Source organism: Panicum virgatum, chromosome 5N (assembly GCF_016808335.1).
Source record: "Panicum virgatum strain AP13 chromosome 5N, P.virgatum_v5, whole genome shotgun sequence".
Lineage (NCBI taxonomy): Eukaryota > Viridiplantae > Streptophyta > Magnoliopsida > Poales > Poaceae > Panicum > Panicum virgatum.
This window is the reverse complement of record NC_053149.1, coordinates 37,144,451-37,164,151: the sequence shown is the minus strand read 5'-3', so window position 1 is coordinate 37,164,151 and position 19,701 is coordinate 37,144,451. Positions and strand designations below refer to the sequence as shown.

The 19,701-nt window shown below is 47.3% G+C and overlaps 1 long non-coding RNA gene across 1 annotated transcript; it reads left to right on the top strand.

The window, feature by feature from the left end:
- Window positions 1-14,074: 14,074 nt before the first annotated feature.
- On the top strand, window positions 14,075-14,892 carry LOC120676404. Its single transcript, XR_005675802.1, has 3 exons — window positions 14,075-14,085; window positions 14,170-14,496; window positions 14,601-14,892. It is a non-coding gene; the product is annotated as an uncharacterized LOC120676404 (long non-coding RNA).
- The last annotated feature ends 4,809 nt before the right edge of the window (window positions 14,893-19,701 follow it).

Sequence of the window (19,701 nt, the reverse complement as noted above, 5' to 3'; positions counted from 1 at the left end):
AGAACAAGTCACTTGACCAAGCAAAGATCGATTCCCTAAGATAAGGGCAACGGCTCGACGCAATCGATCAAACACAAGCATGACTCCTCAAGGACAGAGGCAGGGCTCGACACCGTCATGCCAGAAGCGGAGGGAAAACCAGGAAAACTAGGAGCCAAACAAGGCCGAAACTCCCCCTGAAATGCATTCCCCCTCACCAGTGCAACTCTCACCACATGTATGCACTCTCAAAGCCCTGTGCACAATAAGTTTTTGGTTCTCTCAAAAATCAAACAATTCTCCCCCTTGTTTGATCACTAAACTTCTCCCCCTTGTTGGCACATGCACACATCAAGGCTAACCAGACCTAAAACTCCCCCTGAAAATATGCTATGCAATGAATGCAATGCAGGAGGTGTAAGTGAAAGTATTCAGGGATACAAGGATATGAGCAACATCTAGTCACAAGCATGTGTGCATCCATAAGCAAGACCTGCATCTAGCTCAACAGGGTATATCAAATCAGTCTAGAGCTAAGCAAGTTCAGTTTAGGAGAAATAAAAGCATCACCCATGATCTAGCACTAACAAGTTGGGAATGGACATCAGTGCTAATCAAACTCATACAGGTGAGCCAAAATCAGCTAAGGCATTGCAAACATCCAATATGCAATCAAATTATATCAAGCAATTATTAATGCCGGGGGTTGAAAACTTGTCATGCTTTACTTAGCAACGAGGTCAAGCCTAAGCCAAAGGCGATCAGAAACTTAAGACACTCATTTCAGTCATGCACAACCTTGCCCGGGTTCTCACAAGTGCAAAGTGAGCCGTCCCGAAAGCTCGGTCAGTGCGACAAGCAATCCCACCTGGATCTTTCCATTCCATTTCAAGCACAATTCAAGCAATTTTATCAATTTTAGATCAGGTCAAATATGAATTACTGAACCAGGATGAATTGCAATAAGTTAAGTATCAAGAAGCTACACTAGCATGAATAAAATAGCAAAGCATATCAACACGCCATAACATGCTAGTAGCCAAGACAGGGTGACCATGTTTTCAGATTTTCAAAACAAAAGCAGCTATACTCAGAGGATGTAATATACATAGAAGAGCAAGCTGAACATGATCACGTTTATAAACTCACACTAGCAAGCACCAAGAGGTCATAGCAATGTATACAAGAATGCTAGTGCAAGTGATGCAATGCAAAATGCAGAAATATACAATGCATATGCACAAACCAACTACCAAACCTAGAAAACGAAGAGACGAGAAAATAAAACCTACAAGGCTAACCAAAGAAAAGCTAGCAACTAAAAGGGGTAACACACCCCAAGCTCCCCTCGCAAGCGAGCAAAAGTCTCAAGCTCAAGTGGTTTGGTAAGGATATCTGCGGTTTGCCTCTCGGATGGTACATGGATCATGTCTATGTGGCCTCTCTCATGGTTATCTCGCAGGAAGTGGAACCTGATGTCTATGTGTTTGGTTCTAGAGTGGAGTACTGGGTTCTTTGCAATGCAAGTGGAAGACATATTGTCTACAAAGATGGGAACCCTACCAAAGCTCAACCCATAATCCTGCAAAGTTTGTTTCATCCAAAGAATCTGAGAGCAGCAGCTAGCAGCGGCAACACATTCGGCTTCTGTGGAAGAGAGCGCTACACTTGCTTACTTGCGAGAGGACCACGAAACCAAAGATGTTCTGAGAAAGTGACAAGTGCCGGAAGTCGGCTTGCGATCCAGCCGACACCCGCCAAAATCGGCATCCGAAAAACCAACCGAAACAAGAGATGAATCTGCAGAAAACCAAAGACCGAATTCAGGAGTGAACTTAAGGTACCTGAAGATGTGTTTCACCTCTTGCTTGTGGGAGGTGTGCGGCGAATCCTGATACTGCGCACAGAGGCCGACCCCGAACTGAATGTCCTGCCGGGTCGCCGTGAGGTACAGAAGGGAGCCAATCATACTCCTGTACTCCTTCTGGTCAACCGCCTTGCCATCCAAGTTCGCATCCAGCGCTGTCGATGTGCTGATCGGAGTCGGCTGAAAAGACAAGTCACTCATGTCGAACTTCCGCAGCAAGTCCTTGGTGTACTTGGCTTGATGGACGAACGTGCCATGAGGAGTTTGCTTGATCTGCAGCCCGAGGAAGAACTGCAGCTCACCCATCATGCTCATCTCGAACTCCCTGGACATCTGCTTAGAAAACATGGAAACAAGAGCGTGAGAAGAGCCACCAAAGATGATATCATCCACGTAAATCTGAACCAACAAAAAGTCAGAGCCAGAGCGCATGAGAAACAAGGTTTTATCAACACATCCCATTTTAAAACCTTGAGCAAACAAGAAATTTTTAAGCCTATCGTACCAAGCTCTAGGCGCCTGTTTTAAACCATAAAGAGCTTTCTGAAGTTTGTAAACTCGGTTTGGAAACATGGGATTTTCAAAACCAGGGGGTTGTTTCACATAAACTTCCTCTTCAATAAAATCATTTAAGAAGGCAGATTTTACATCCATTTGGAAAACTTTAAAACCCTTGGAAGCAGCAAATACGAGAAAAATTCGAATCGTTTCTAAGCGTGCTACCGGGGCAAAAGTTTCGTCAATCTATCCCTTCCTTTTGGCAAAACCCCTGGGCTACAAGTCGAGCCTTGTTCCGCACTACCAAACCATCTTCACCTTACTTGTTCTTGAAAACCCACTTGGTTCCAATGGGGTTACAAGCAGGTGGAGGTTCAACCAAAACACAAACCTGATTCCTTTCAAAATTTTCGAGTTCCACATGCATGGCATTGACCCAATTGGAGTCAGAAAGTGTGTGTCCAACATGTTTGGGCTCAAAAGAAGCAACAAACGCCGAATGAGCAAAGCCAGCGATACATGTTACCTTAGACCTTGTGACTCGCTCGTTGAGGTCACCTAGCATCTGTTGAGGTGGATGACGACGCTGAATGTGTCGCGGTGCTTCCCTTGTCGAAGTCGCCTCCTCCTCAACCAAAACTGGTGTCTCCTCAGGTGCAGCTTGTGAAGGCTGAGTCACTTGCTCGATCGGCCCCCGGGAAGTGGATATAGTCAGGTCGGGACAGTCATCATCGTCCGAGCTCGTGGCGAAGGCGGCTGGGTCCACAGCACGCATGGTAGCCACAGCATCACCCTCCGCAGCTTCTTCCTCCTCATCTTCAAAGATGGGGGTGCCGAGCTCATCATCTCCTGCAACCTCAAAGACAGTAGAATTGCATGGTGCAGTCTCGTCGAAAGTGACTTCACAAGTCTCTCTGACGATGTTAGTATCAATAATCAGCACATGGTAAGTTCTAGAGTGAGAAACATAACCGATAAAAATACCGTCAGACGATCGAGACTCAAACTTATCAAGATTTCCTTCCTTCAGCACAAAACACCGGCAACCAAAAACTCTGAGATGGTCAACACGGGGCTGGCGTCCAAATCGCAACTCATAAGAAGTCTTGTGCATGAAAGCACGCAAGAAAATACGATTGGACACATAACAAGCGGTGTTAACCGCCTCAGCCCAGTACTTTCTAGGAGTCCTATGCTCATCGAGCATCGTCCTAGCCATCTCAACCAGCGTCCGATTCTTCCGCTCTACAACCCCATTCTGCTGTGGAGTGTAGGGGGAAGAATACTGGTGTTCAAGACCTTGATCACTGCAAAAGGTGTCAAAATGGGCATTTTTGAATTCTGTGTCATTGTCACTACGAATCGCTCTCATGGCATGGGGTAGCTTGTTTTTCAACCTCAAGATCAAGTCTCGAACAAACTCGAAAGCCTCATCCTTTGTTCTCATGAAAAAGACCCAAGAATAGCGAGAAAAGTCATCCACGATCACAAGAACATACCACTTCCCAGCAACCTACATCACCCGAGAAGGACCAACTGTGTCCATATGTAGCAACTCTCCAGGGTGAGTGGTCATCACTTGATTAATCGGCGGATGAGAGGTGGCAACCATCTTCCCGTGGCGACACGGGTGGCAAACAAGATCCTTTTCAAACTTTAATTTGGGCAATCTTCGGATTAGGCCAAGTGAGCTAAGTCTCGACAACAAGTCAAAGCTCAAATGTCCAAGTCTCCTATGCCACTTCCACAAATCAGAAGAAGGACCAGCCAACAAGCAACAAGGAGGACCAAGAGAAGTTCCAGAGAAATCAACCAAGAAAACCCGATCGCGAGGTAAAATCCGGCAAACCAAATCTCCTCTGGAATCTAAAACACGAGAACAACCCTCCTTGAAGCGAACTTCAAATCCCTCATCAAGAAGTTGCGAAACAGAGAGCAAACTGAACCCAAGGTTCGAAACCAAAGCAACTTCTCTCAGGGTAAAGCGATCGGAAACACGAATTGCGTCAATTCCACGTACCTTTCCTTTTCCATTGTCCCCGAACACAATGTACTCCTTTGAGCGCATCGGGGTGAGGCTGGAGAACCACTTGTCATTCCCGGTCATATGGCACGAACAACCGGAGTCCTTGATCCACCTGTTCTCCAAGCCTCCAGCCTGCACATCAGTAGCGAGACAAAGGGTGAGCAAATGTCTCAACACTGGGGTTAGCAAAGTGTGAAGCAAACCAATGTCGAGCCATTTGCTCTACAGAAGGGTTAGAAAAATCAGGCAAAGTGTATCCCCCGTCCCGTCTACCGTGAGGCTGACGACCACCACCGCGAGGAAAGCGTGGTATCTCGTAACCTCCTCCAAAGCCTCGGTCTCGTGGTCCATAGCCGTACTGAGGACGACCAGGAGCACGACCGGCAAAGCGACCACCCGCTGGAGTGCGATAATCACCACCGTCTTCTTGTCCTCCACCTACACGGCGCGCCCTAGCATCTTGCCTACCACCACGCCGAGGAGGACCATGCACTTGAGCAGAGTACATGTCTGAGTTATGTCTCTCCTGCTCACGCCTCACAGCCCGCTTCCTCCTGAAGCAAACTCCTCCAAGTGACCGTCTCTGTGACAGTACTCGCAGTGGTACCTCACATCTCTCTTGGGAGGTGGAGGCCCGCCTTTGGACGGGAAGGAGCAGCCCCCTTCTTCTGGGCAACCTGGGCTGTGGCAGCAGGGAGCGTATCGAGGGGATTCCTCAGCTCATTGGGCTTTGGAACCCAAACCTGCTTCTGTGGAGGTGCTTTTGGTGGTTCTTTTAGCACACCATCCACGGGGTCAACTAGTGAAGGCTGCGTGCTCATACTGGCAGTGTTTAGAGCACTCGGAACTCCAGCAGCCTTGCCGATCTTACCATACAATATGTCAAAGTCTGACTGCGAGTAGGTGTAACCGACCCTAAACCCATCACCACGCTTAAACTGCTTGATCATCATCCCCAACTGCGGCTCACGACCAGAAACCCAACCAAGAATGGCCCTAAGATATGTGTTCTCATTCTCCATGTTGGCTTTCTCTACCGCAAGATCATCCAAATCAGAAATCAGACCAGGGCAAACAAGACAATCAATAGGTGGGCTAGACTCCACGACCTTAGTCTTCCCCAAAGACTTAATAAAAGCGTTCTTCTCATCTAGCTCCGACCTAAGCGTGGGACAAAGCTTACAAGCACCAAACAGAACAGGCCTAGACCTAAGCTCCTCTAGCTCACACACAACAGTAGCAAACTTAGACTGCAAAGAAGCTAGATCAGACTTAAAGATGGAGCACTCATCACATTCAAGCACATCACTAACGATAGGAGCGTCCTTAGCCAGTTCAAGCTCATGCTTAGCCCTGGCTAGCTCGTGAGACACATCAGCCAGTGAGATCTTGGCAACATCCAAGTTCGCTACGTTCTCATCATGCTTGGCACGGAGAGCAACAAGATCGTTCATGTGAGATATGCAGCCAGCGCACTCATCCTCACCAGATTTCTCTCTAGCACACGCCAGCTCAGCCCTAAGCTGCTTACGCTCTCTAGCTGCTTCCTTAAGCAGCTTTTTCTGATTGTCGAGAGCGACGTACAACTCCCTAACCTCAATATCAAGCAGGTTGATAGTGGAGTTTACCTCTGAATCACTCTCGGATCCAGGAGAAGAGTCGTTTTGCATCGGTGTAGCATGTCCACCTGGAGACGCACGAGCACCATTGTCCTCGCCCGCCATGGTGCAGAAACTCTTGCACCGACCAGCCGCCAAGCAAAGACCGATGAAGCCGGTGGCTTCCTTGTCCTGCTTCTTCTTCTTCTAGTCATCGTTGTTGGAGGTCGATGAAGAAGAGCGGTCGGTGTCGGAGCTCTTGTCAAGGTCACTGAGCTGCGCCATGAAAGCCTTCTCCCGCTTCTTGGCCTTGTACTGGAAGTGCTTCTTGATCGACTCCTTGTCGAAGCGCCCTCCCTTGTCTCGGTCATGGCTGTGGTGCTTGTGGCGCCGCCGCTCCTTGTTGGAGCCTCCCTCGTCGCGGTGGCAGTGGCGATAGTAGTCGAAGTTGTTGTTCTGGCCACCGCCGGACTTCTTGGGGCAGTCGGCAACGAAGTGGTTCGGATCGCCGCAGTGGTAGCACCCGGGGTTCTTTCGCCTCTGCCTGTTGTGGTAGATACTCTAGAACTTGCTGATGAGGAGGCACAAGTCGTCGTCGCCCAGCGTCTCTAATTGCTCATCTGTAACAGAAGGCAAATAGGCAAGAGAAAAGTCAAGAGCAGAGTTAGCGTTAGAGCTCGATCCACCTGGGCCAGTCACAAGAGCGATGCTCTTGGAAGGAGGGGCACCATTGAGCTTGGCTCGTGTCTGGTTATCCACCTCAGTGGCCTTGAGCTTGCTGAATAGCTCATTCACGGTCAGAGTCTCATAGCCTGCAGACTCGATGATCGTGTTCACCTTGAGATCCCACATAGAGCGGTCAAGTGCGTAGAGCAACTTGAGAGCCTTCTCATGCTCTGTGTAGTCAAGGGCATCAGCAGATCTGTTAGCACTGACTTTGTTCACAATCGATTGAAACCGACTGAACATGTCGCCAATGCTCTCACCCGGCCTCCGTGTGAAGTTCTCATATTCACGCCGGTGAGTCTCGAAAAGTCTAGCCTTAACCTGAGGTGTACCCTTGTGGTAGTTCTCAAGGCACATCCAAATCTTGTGGGCTTCCTGAAAACCCTGGATGCGTGAGAACTCCGCACGAGAAACGCCAGCGAATAAGGCATTGACAGCCTTGGCGTCAGCCTCATGCTCGGTCACTTGAAGAGGAGTGACCCGAACGGCAAGCACCTCGTAAGCCTGGTTCTTGGTTATATCCCAAACCTCGGCTCCCAAGCTCTGCAAGAAAGCCCGCATGCGAACCTTCCAGTAGGCATAGTCCTCGCCGGTAAACACAGGGATCTTACCAAGACTTGCCATGGTCGCCAAATGGTTTTCAAACCGGTTAGGGTAATGAAAACCTTAACCTGGGACCTGTGGGTTATGGGCCGCGACCAGAGTGGGGTGAATAGGAGTCAATTAAAACTTTCTTCAGGGAAAGTTTGACCTATGATCCCAAACGCGCACCACAAGCCCTCTCTTCTAGAATGTGCACAGTGTAGCTATAGCTGAGCTAGACACAAAGCACAATCCCTAGGAACAAGATGCGAAGAGATCGAATCAAGAACGGTGAGAAAGCAACAAAGAAAGCACGGTATATGAGCACCGATTAAACCAACGTGTGAAGAAGGTCTTCACTGGTTTAACCGACGCCACAGAGCCGGCAGCAAGAGAAAAGCAAGCACCGGTTGATTCGACAAAATCAAGTGTCAACGTCGGTGCAGTTGTCCAGAGACGCCTCAAAACGGACTTAAAGAGCACCGGTTAAACCGATGAAAACAAAGCCCTAGCGTCGGTGCAGTTGTCCAAAGAGACTACAAAATGAATTGCACTGAGCACCGGTTGAACCGACGTTGATGAACTTCTATACGCCGGTGCAACGAGCAAAACAGCACGTAGAGGTCGCTGGTGAAGCTTCACCGGTTGAACCGATGCATGTGGAACTAATGCACTGGTGCAACCAAGCAGAAAGGCCAAAAACCCTAAAAGCCAAAACTTGTACTCACCGGTTGATCCGACGATCTTGATCTCAAGCGTTGGTTCAACCAGCGATAACGAAAAACCCAGCCCAAGCAGAACTGGTGTTTCACAGCCCGCAACCTTTGGAAAACTTGATGATTGGAGGATCAAAACAAGTCTAAAGGGGCCCAAATTTTGCAGGCACGATCACAAAGACCTTGAGAACATACCCACCAAAAGAATCGACGAATAACTCCATGGTTTGGGAGGAATCGAGGAATTCCCGAGCAAGAATGGGGTTTTCCTAGAACGTGAAAAGCTTCGATTTGAGAAGACTCATGATTCCGTAGGATTTAGCACTAGGCTAGGTGGATTAGAATCACTTCAAAGAGTCACACAATCATCACATACTCGTGCACCAACAATCAACAAATCGAATTCAAAATTCATCGCAAAGAAAGCACGATGCATATGAAATTAAGACGAAATTAACACCCTGGAGGGCACAAGGAGGGAAGGGCCTCCTTTCCCATCCAATCTCAGTACAAAGTCTCAAAAATTCACACTCCAAATCCTACCCTAGAGAAAAGAGGGAGGAAGAACAGAGAGAGAGAGAGGGAGGAGGCACACAGAGGAGAGGGGGCTTTGGGCGCCAGGAAAGGAGAGCACCAAGGAGAGAGTGGGTGAGAGATATTTAAGACCACTAACTCTAGAACTAAAAGACTAAACTACCCCTAGACTTAACTAGACACTAGAAAGCCCGTAGGGGCAAAACTGGAAAAGATACAAGGACTCATCCGACGGCCAAGGTTCTTTCTTCGAGTCGAAGTCTTCTCCGCGATGCAGCCGTGGGGACGAAGATCCGATCCGCGGTTTTGGAGGGTCCGCGAAACCCGGGTAGGTGGCCGGTTTTGAGAAAACCGCCAAAACTCCACGCGCGGGAAGATTCCCGCCTCCACGCCGTGGCCCTGGACGCCGTTCCCACCTCGGCCTTCTGACGGCCCTAGACGCCGCCCGACGCCTGTCACCTCCTCGCCCGCCGCGAGGCCCTAGACGCCATTGACGCCCGTTCCTCAGCCAGTCCCGAGACCGACGCCCGTGCCTCCACGACTTGGCGTCTTCAACCGCCGTCCGCCAACTTGGTTTTGTGGCGCAAACCAAGAAACCCGCCATCCACCGGTGCTTGTGCCCTCGATCTAGGAGTGGACGCCACAGCTGCCGCCCGGCCTGAGCTCCGGTCCCGGCTGCCCTTCACCGCCGTCCACCGCACGGTCCATGGGCCACAGCACCTCCACGGCAGCTCTCCGTCGACACTCGACGCCCGTGTAGCTGCAACCAAAGACCAAGTACACGATCACACCGCACGGTTGACAATTCACTCATCACAGCTAGGAGAAGGTACTCAACATTCCTCATGTTCTATTTGAATTGCAGAAAAGAACATATTGCAAGATACAGCACAGCATTTGGAAAGAATTAAATTTGAGAATACATACTTTGTATTGAAAAAAATAAACTACTAATTCTGAAAAACACATAGAATCCAGATAGTACCAGTAATAGCCAAAGACTTGTGTATCAGTTCTAAATTTAAGTAGTTTACTACAAAAATCGTAATTAGGAAAAACTAATGCTTAGTTGCTAAAACCAGTGAGTCACTTTATTTAGAGGAACCATCAACTCACATTGGGACAAACAAGATCCACCCTTGGTGAACAAAGTCAGGATTCACCAAGCTCGGGTTCAGGTTTAAGATATCTCGCGAACTTGTTCTGAACAAGCTTGCAATCTTGGGCAGGGTATCTTCCTCCTGCACCGCATATGACAACACACCCTTTGCTGCTCCTGAGGAACACCCACATGGCAGGTGAACCGTAATTGTGTCACCTGATATGAGGATCTTGGCATCTTGCCATCACCAAAGTTCATTGCGAGCCCACTGAAGATCTCGCTCTTGACATGTTTAGGCGTATCTCCCGGCTGCACCAAGTATAGAGTGTCATGGAAGAGAGCACTCATGGTGCTGTTGATTGCCTCGCACGTGCAGGGCACACCCACCAACACATCCACCACACCAGAGGCCCGTTTGATCGGACGGAGAAGAGATGCGCTGCCATTAAACACTGCGGCTATTTCAGAAAAGCTACGCCCTTCATAAATACTCCATCCGTTTCAAATTATAAGTCATTCCAAGAATTTTAGAAAGTCAAAATTTTTAAAATTTGACTAAATTTATATAACAAGATAATTATATTTATGATACCAATTAAATATCATTAGATTCTTTGTTAGCTATATTTTCATAGTATATCTATTTAATGTCATAAATCTTTGTGTTTTTCTCTATAATTTTGGTCAAACTTTGAGATGGTTTGACTCTCCAAAATTCTTGGAATGACTTATAATTTGGAACGGAGGGAGTAGCATAGAGGAATGAGCTGCATGAAGGGCTGCTGGATACAGCATCGCATTGCATGGGTTGCCATCGTGCTGTTGATGCTGTGTTGGTATGAAGGTGTTGCATAAACAAGACAAGGAAGAAGATGAAACCATGCTTACGGGAAGAACATTGTTTAGCCATGGTGACTGGTGAGCAATACGACACACAAAAATGTTATGGTTGGGAGCGAATTTATTTGATACTCCATTGGCTTCTAATGCTTGCACACGATACTTTTGGCTTGCTGAGATATCAATTGTCTCTCACGGCCGGCTATCATACGGCTTGGAACTGGTGTTCCTTGTTTAATCCGCTTCCCTGAAGCTGCACATGGTTTGGAATATAGGAAAAAGACATCATAGACTACTAAAGTTTCAGGCCGGGGTGTATTTTCAAGGGTCCACCAAACTGTCATCCAATACTTTTGACACAAACCAGCTACCTGAGAAACCCGAAGAACGAGGCAGGAGAGCTGCCGATTATGTTAAAAAGAAGAATAAGCCCAGACTAGACAAACAATATAGAAAAAACATTGGCCAGTTGGATTGGGACATCAACCCGTGCCACATCACGGCAACTCAACTCAACCACAAAACTAGCTGCACTCAACACGAAAAAAACGCCGACCGGTTGGATTGGGACGTCAACTTGACCGCACCACTTGACTCGTCTCAACAACGGCAGAAAGATCGAAGCCTAAGATACGGCGCCCACCAGCAGACACACTCTCAAAAAGTCGTCCCCGAAACATCCTACCCTGACCCCGCATCTACAGGGACCTAAGAGCAGACCTCAATGCACCAAGAAGGTCACTGCCATGTGAGACCCATCGCCAAAGTGCCGCTACAATGCCACACTCCACCTGACAGGATGAATAACCGCGAAAGCACAAATGACGGGAGCCTTGCCACACCTGTCATTGGACTCTACCTCGCTCTCGTCGCCTCGAAGAAACACTACACGTGGGGACCTCGCCACATCCGCCACAGCACTCCACGTCATGGATGTGTTTCAGAGGTTGCCATTAGGATGGAGGGCAGTGATGCCCGCATCATAGAACCTCCACTGAACAGCCAAGCCACCACCGAAGGTCGACATCGCCTCGTTGCTTCACCTACGCAAAGGCTCCTGCTGTTATCCTAGAAGCCAAAGTAGTCGCTTGCGCCGTCTTCCGACAATGCACCACACCGAAGTTTCCCAGCGGAGCTGAGCCACCCGCCGTAGTCCGCTGCAAGTCAAGTCGTCCCATGATGCCAATGTTGCAAGCACCATCTCCCGACACTATCCCACAACGCACTAACGGTTGCCAAGCAATGCCAGCCGCTGCAGTCTGTTGCCAGTGGCCACACTGGCACATTGCGACAACCCCTGACTGCCACCAAAATTGCGAACGCCACCACACGACTTTAGGAACCACAAGTAGCTCGCCAACTTGCACCATGTCACCTTGTACCGCAATCAAAATAGGCCTCCCCAGAATCATCGCCACCAGCAAAGTCAAAGCCGAGTTGGGTGCGCTTCTAAGGAAGGAACGACGCTGGTGGCACCGCTGTCACTCGTCCAGAGAACTGGATTGGGTTTTCACCCAAAGAACCTCATGCTGTAGAGATGGAGCTCCAAGGTGATGCCCCCATGGGGGAGAACGACACCCAAGGGCGCCACCGCCATTGCCGCTAGCAACAATGTAGGCAAAGACTTTGGCTCGGAGCATCCCATCCACACCGCAGCACATACCCAGCCCGGCAATCCTAGGACCACGGTCGTGGAAGGGCATTCGGGGCAGTACCGGTGCCCATGTTTCCTTGCACCTCGCGTAGACTGCCATCACGCCGCACACCAGTCGCCGCTATGTGTGGCCTCACTTCGCCGTGGCGGCACGCACGACCTCCCCACGCTGCAGCCCTGCTGTCTTCACTGTCGCAGGCTTGTTGCCAGCAGCCCGATGCACGCCCATGCCGCACGGCTCCGTAGTTCACCAGCAGGACGCCACCTCCCAGGCGCCATCACGCCTCATGCCCAGCACACGCGTGGACGGCAGCCCAACCACCGGATCCGCCCGGCGTTGTGCCGGATCCGTGGCCCCTCGGGCTCCGCCGCCACGGAACACCGCCCGCACCGCGAACCACCAGTTGCCGGTCCACCATCGACGCCAGCTGAAGCCAGCACCACCACGCACGCATAGGAAGCCCGACCACCGGATCAGGCCGGTGCCGTGTTTAGATTCATGGCACCACGAGCACCCCAGCCGCGAAACGCCACCCGCACCGGCGAGCCGCCATAGGCAGTTAGGATGGCCGCGCCCGCTCAAACCACTGGAGGAAGGGAAGGGGCCTGCCGCCGTCCTCCTTGCAGGCCGCATGGGCTTCCGGCGGACTGCTCGGGCGGCGACGCGGCGGGCAGAGGCGTCTGTGCTGTGTGGCGGCGGCTGGGGGTCGAGCGGGCGCTCGAGTCGCCACCCCGCCACTCGTGGTTTATAAAAGCTTAAAAATAATTAATTTGTATTGAAATATTATGTAGTAAATAATATATATATATATATATATACATAGCAAGGATGTATTTATAGAAATTCTAATAAAAAATGACATAATTTATCTGAACCCATTATTGGCACTAAATCTAAATTGTATAGCTTAAGTGCACCTCTGAATTATTAGGGTCTTGCAAAAGCTCCAAGCTGTTTTTAGGTGTTTTGTTTTGCATCGTCTTATAACTTCTGAACTCTGAAGTCCACCTAGAACATATAGTATTAGGATCATACAGTAAATACGGTAAACAAATAGCCATCGAGTCAGTTTTCAATAGAAAATAACCAGCGAGTCTGAGAAGTTTCGGAGCGTAATACAACTCCAGAGATGAAACCACGTCCATCATTGCAAACATGAAAAAAATTATGTGTTTCAGTGATTTCTTCAGAAACACTCGGCAAACATTTACCAGCTTATCTTCTTTATTATTATACTATAAAGAATAAAAGAATTGAAAACAACTATTACCAACTCAAACCCACCCACCTCTCTCACAAAATATCTCTTTTAGGCCCACATGAAAGACCTTAATGCTTGACCAAACCACAAAATATCTCACAAAATTGTTAACAGACTTCAAAAGAGGAAGCGTGCTACTGCTTTCTCATCAGGTATCCTTTTAGTAAGCTTTAAAGCTAAATAGCACTTGCTATGTTTGATACATATCATATATGCTGTAAAAAGTGTAAATGCCAACATTTGCTCTCAGTTTATTCAGTGGAATGCTAGGTTTTAAGGAAGTAAAAGATTAAATTACTCAGTCGAAAAAGTCGTCGACTTATTCAAGGTGATGTTTTTTTCCCCCTCGATCACCCTCTTTCCATTCTTTTTTATTCAAACAATTTGAAGGTAGCTGGTGAGCATTCTGATGGTAATATATTTTGTTCATTTCTCTTGAAATTTTTGTGACTTGTTCCGACAAGAACTGCTTGATGGTGCAGGTATGAACTCCAAATACAATACTCAAATTTGATGGTCAGTGGGTGCATGTGCATTGTTCGTGTGCCTAGATTGGTGATGGAACATTCAAGGTAATTTCACTGCCTGATGAAATATCTTTTGCTTTCTACTACTTGATCGATGATGGCTTGACTATATTGTGATCTTGGTAATTGATGCATAATGAATTGATTCTCATATGACACCTGATTAATGCAAAGGTACATTACACCAGTGTTCACCACAAATCTGCTCAGCTTATGGGATTATGATTTTGATAACCCTGTACCTCCCATGGTGTATAGGTTTGTTCAGTTGATAATGTAGAATTTGAAAGTGTGGTTGCTTCTCCTGAGATTGAAGTGTACTTTTATGGCCCTGTTGGTCAGTCTAACTTGACTGCAACTTACAGCAAAGGGCTTGATGGCTAAAACTCCAGGTGAAATTTTGTTCTCTTATTACACAAGATTTATCTTTGGTCCAGTGGACATGAGCTTAAGTGTTACTTTCTCTTTTCTTTGTCCTTCAACTACTTATGTTGAGCTTTGAACAGTCTGAATGCATGCTAAGAGAGAGCCTATGCAATTTCAAGGAGTCCCAGAAGAAACTGAAGTCTTTTTGGAGCTCTGCAAGTGAGTTGGCACAGTTTGTTTAGAAAAAATTAATCTTATCACATATTTCTATTAAGCTAATTTTAAGAAAGAATTAAGAGGTCTGATATGATTGTGGTTAATAGGTTCAACCATATCAAGCTGACAAGATAAACAGGAATCTTGAGTCTAACTTATTCAACCCCTAGGGTGGGCACTGGAAACGACAAGGATGCAGCACAAGATGCTTGCCCAAATGTTGCTGGAAGGGGCACATTTAAGGTATGAGTTTCATGGTTCTGAATCTTTTCTTTTCTGCCTGATTACCAATTTTGAAAGAATTTCAGGTGTCTTAGTTCTGTCCCAGTTTATGTTCTTTTCTGAAAATGGGTAGTTTCGAAGATATCTGTTTGCATCGTTAGGTTGTTAAGGGAAAAAAACTTTTTACAGATTTTTACTAAATTAATTTTGATAAATAATTAAGAGCTTTGACACGGCTATGGTTAATAGGTTGAAATAAAACAAGCGGATCACAAAAATAATATTATTGAGTCTGAGTTATTTAACTCCTGGGGTGACATTGCAAAAGATAAGGATGAAGCACGGAATGCTTGACCAGCTGCTGCTGCTGCGAGCGATATATTTCATTTCTTGGTTGTGGATCATGTTTGCTTGTGTGATTAGCAATTTTGAAATAATTTCATTTGTGTTATTTCTGTGACAGCCAATGGTGTTAAAACATCATATGCAATTTTGAATATACGTGTTGTGAAGCTCATTGGAGCTGCCTGAAGCTCAAGTGGGCTCCTGCTTTAGGAGTTGGACGTTTCACTTTGTGTTATGGTTAATTTATTATATATATAATTGTATTTGTATTGTGCAGATATGGTGGCATATGGAATGCTTGTGGGCACAGTGATGACCGAGACCCCAGTTCGCGCCCACGATGTGTGGACTCAAGAAAAACACGATTTTCCTTTTTCTTAAAATAATTTTAATCTTATTTGAAGCGACTACAAATATCAACATTTCAAGTGTATCACAATTTGTTTGCTTTGTTATATCAATTTTAAATTTCATGTTAATTTTAAATATAATAATTGTTTTAAACATGCGATGTTTTTAAATATAAATATTCTTTAAACACGTGCATGTGGCACGTGCATCTCCACTAGTATAACAAACACTCAATGAGCCTTTGGCCACAGGCCACCATGGTGCATCACTGGTCACCAGCGTGCGTCCCTGGCCGGGTTCGTCATGCTGCATGCTATCACCATGTGTCCCCGTGCCGTATTACTTTTTACCCGAGCACTTGTGCGAGCTGCAGGCCGCCTGCAGCAGCCCGATGCACAACATTCCTACACCTGCAGGTACTAAACATGAAGGAAATAAAAGGCAACTGGTTAGTTTAAACAAATTTTAGCCTTTCAACGTGACTGAAAATATGTCTATATATATGCATTGTATAATTATGTGAAAACAATAAAAGACACAATGCATATTTGTCAACATAGTAAACTAACCTTCTTCTTTCATGCATCCAACACCATCCTTATAAATAATGTGTTTGGTTCTCTTTCTTTTTTATTTTTGAAACTAAAGGCAGGAGCATTGCCGCTCAATCAAGATGAAAGAAATCCGAAGATTTGGCCAGCCCAGATGCCAGAAGATATCCGAAGAGCTAACCACCCCATGCGATGCGGTAGAGTACAACATGGCACACTCCACCATGGGTCATCGTTGCCCAGCATGGCTGCCAAGCAGCCAGCACTCCGACTTCCCATGGCAGGCCATCGAACAAACACCTCCCAATGGGTCCAAAGCTAACGGTCGCCACCGATCATCATTGCCAAGCTCAACGAAGAGCAGCTCCAACTTTCAATCGCGAACCGTCACCCTACTTCGTAGCCACGATGGTGATCCGAAATGCGACACCTTCAGGAAGACAACACGCCGACGAGTCCCGCTCGCCCGCTACCGCCCCGCCGATAGAGCGCCCCGACACGGCCTGCACGCCCACTTCCCACTTCCGCCCCGGTGACCACCCGTGGTGCCGAGCCGCCAACCGCCTCCTCCCCCGACCCGGGCCGCGGGAGGCTAGATCCGGCCACGGGAACGCTGGAAACAGCTCGAAAGGTGCCAGATCTACTGCCCCGAGGTTGTTCGACCGCCACCCAGACGATGGGGAGGGGGCGAGAGAGAGAGAGAGAGTTTGAAAACTGCTGGCGGGCGGAGCGCGGATTTATAGCGCCTCGGTCAAAAGATATATGGCGGACTGTTCGTGAAACGAACCGGGTTTCCGAAAGGAGAACCTGACTCCCTGTATCGTCGTGATAGTCCCTGGACCAGTAGCTATCACATACAGAACTCATTTTATTTTTATATCACAGACATACTTCTTGAGAAAACCATTACACAGGTTTATTTATTACATAATTCAAAGGAATGTGATACGAGTTTCTTAGTACAAGATCGTTGGGCTAAAGGAAAATCGATCGAAAAGCGTAAGGCGATAGCTAAGCTTCTAGGCCATCATTCACGGACAATTCACCACCACAGGCAAGACTTGCGCATAGCACGAGCCATCCTTAGTATATTCTTCTTCGTCTAGCTTGATCTTCAAGTTGGACCCTGCATCTATCAGACTATCCACAAGGACTTGATAGGTTCACATCACCATCCGCATGCAGCTTTAAGTGGATGCAAAGGTAAGAAAAGTAGCCAAGGAAAAGGCTGGGGTTTTCCTATGCATAAGCAGCAATATAAGTATATCATATGATTCCTCCAGACTCGGGCTATTTCGGAACCCCGGACTCCCGGTCCACTCACTCCTTCCGACTAAGCTCACCCCACTAAGACGGTATGAGAACTCCCGCTCCTCGCACCTCAACTGCTATCCAAGCAGCCTAGTGAACTAGAGGGAGGTAGAAATCAAGTAACACTACTCTAGTTAGTGAAGCCAGATCAAGAGTTGTACATGACCGAGTATGCGGCTATACATATAGTTTTCACCCTACAGGGGCTATACACCTAGATCCACTTGCCATGAGGCTAGTTGGGAGCAACTTCGACTAACTCTGAGTCACCGGTCTACTATCACAAAACTAAAGGCTACGGCCTCCATCCTGCTTTCCCGGGTCTGCGTACGACCTCTCTTGAGAGGCCGTCCTGGGACTGTGAAGCCTCTCCCTACTATACCGGGGCTCATGAGGACCAGCACCCCTTCACGGCAATGCTGACCCTCCCTATGCACTGATCTCTATCCTCCTACAGGCTTGGTTCTGCGTGTAACGAGCTCAGATCGGATCCTCCCTCATAAAGGATAAGTGGTGTGCACGTCTATGATAGTTCCATCACCAGGTCCAGCTAACTTGGTCCTTACTTGTCGAAATGAGCATCTTCGTCACAAGTGCGTCTCCACCGCAATGGTCCGCGATTGACACCCGTCACAAGTATCGCCTCTCAAAGTCTGCTCCAATCTCTCTCTCTCTCTCTCCTTCCCTCCCTCTCCCTCTCTGATCCCGAAGGATCGCATCCCCGAAGGGACCTCTCGTACCCGCCACAGGTACTCGAAGGGCGTGCCCAACACACGTCCCCAACCCCCAATCGAACGATCGGTTTAATTCGCTCTCTCCCGCGGTATAACCCTAATCACCAACTCCTCATAGGTGGATCTCCACTCACGCCAAGACTATCATCACACCATCCCATAGCCATACTCATGCAAAGTAGTAATCAAGAATCTCATTTAACTATTCACTGAGATATAGGGTTCAAGGAATTCAGGTAAAGCAAAAGGCTATGCAGGTTCATCTCATCATGACATAATTGTAAAGGGCGGTAGCTTATCTAGCAAGCAATACCTAATAGGTGCTCAAATTAAACATGGGCGTGAACCTGGCGATTCCTCATAGTCTCTCTGAGCTTCCAGGGCTTTTGGGTGTCCGAGTCATCCTTTTGTATTCTCCACAGCGTCGGGGAGTTTTCCTGGGTCTTCTGGTCGTCTCAGTTGTCAACCAGTTCCTTCTTGCAGGGGCCCATTAATGAATACGTATAAACATAGGGGCCCAAGTGCAAAAATGCACAAAACTGCTAAAATAAGATCTAAATTATGACAAAACCTATTCTAACGGGTAGATAATGATTTTAGAAAAAATTATGAAATTTTTTCACATTTTTCGAAGGTCCGGTTGATTTATTATGATTTTTCAAAGATTAAATCAATTTTGGAGTTAATAAAAGATTATCAAAAAAGAAAAATATCAGAGGTGACATGTGTGTTTATACTTGTTAACGACCAATTCATGCGTCCATCTAATCAGAAAATCTTTAGAGTTTAAATATTTGATATACATATTTATCCTAAATAAATCCAAAACCCACTATGCTCTTAGAAATTACACAATGTTGGAAAAAGAGCTAAAATGCAGGTTGTGAGGGCCTTATGATTCATGGGAAAAATCGTCCACCAATCAGAACATATAATTCAGGCTCATATGGATCAAATGGTCCACTTTACCAAACCGACTCTAGGTACGTGGAACAACGACAAGAGGACATGTGGGAAGCCACCAGAGCAACCTGGAGGCGGTTGGCGCCACCTGGCAGTCCCGACCACCATGGTCGGTCGAGTGGGCCCAGACGCCACCGACCTCCAACCTATGCAGGAAGCTTCCTTTCTCCTTCCTTAAGTTGGTTCAACATGCATGGGTAGCTTCAACTCAGCGCAAGACACCCCATTTGCACCGTCTATAAATATGAGGGGGGGGGGGTAAGAATGTGGACAAGCACAAGTTGAGTTCTAGGCTAGTGGAGTTTAGGTGAAGTAGTTGTCGGGTTGGCAGACATGCTTCGGAGAATTGGTATGGGTTCGCTACTAGTTCTCTTTTATAATGTTCGGTTGTATGTAATAGACTTATCTTGCAGTTATTTATATTTGCATGATTTATGCCCTGCGGTGTCAGACATAGAATTCATGATTAGTTTGCTTTGTTACTATATGCTTTGCCTAGTTAGAGACTTAGTTCTATTTAACTTTTACATGCTCCAGTATTCGTATATTTGATCTAGTATGATGTCTGTCCATCCGAAGGGTGGGGGCTCCGCGCGTGTACTAGAGTATCTTTTACTAGTGTAGACATCGTGTCTAGGTTAGATAAGTGTTACTAGATGTTGCCCTTTTCCACGGTTTGTAGATGTAGACTGCAGGTGGTGACACCCCTGTTTAGTGCCATCGTAATCCTC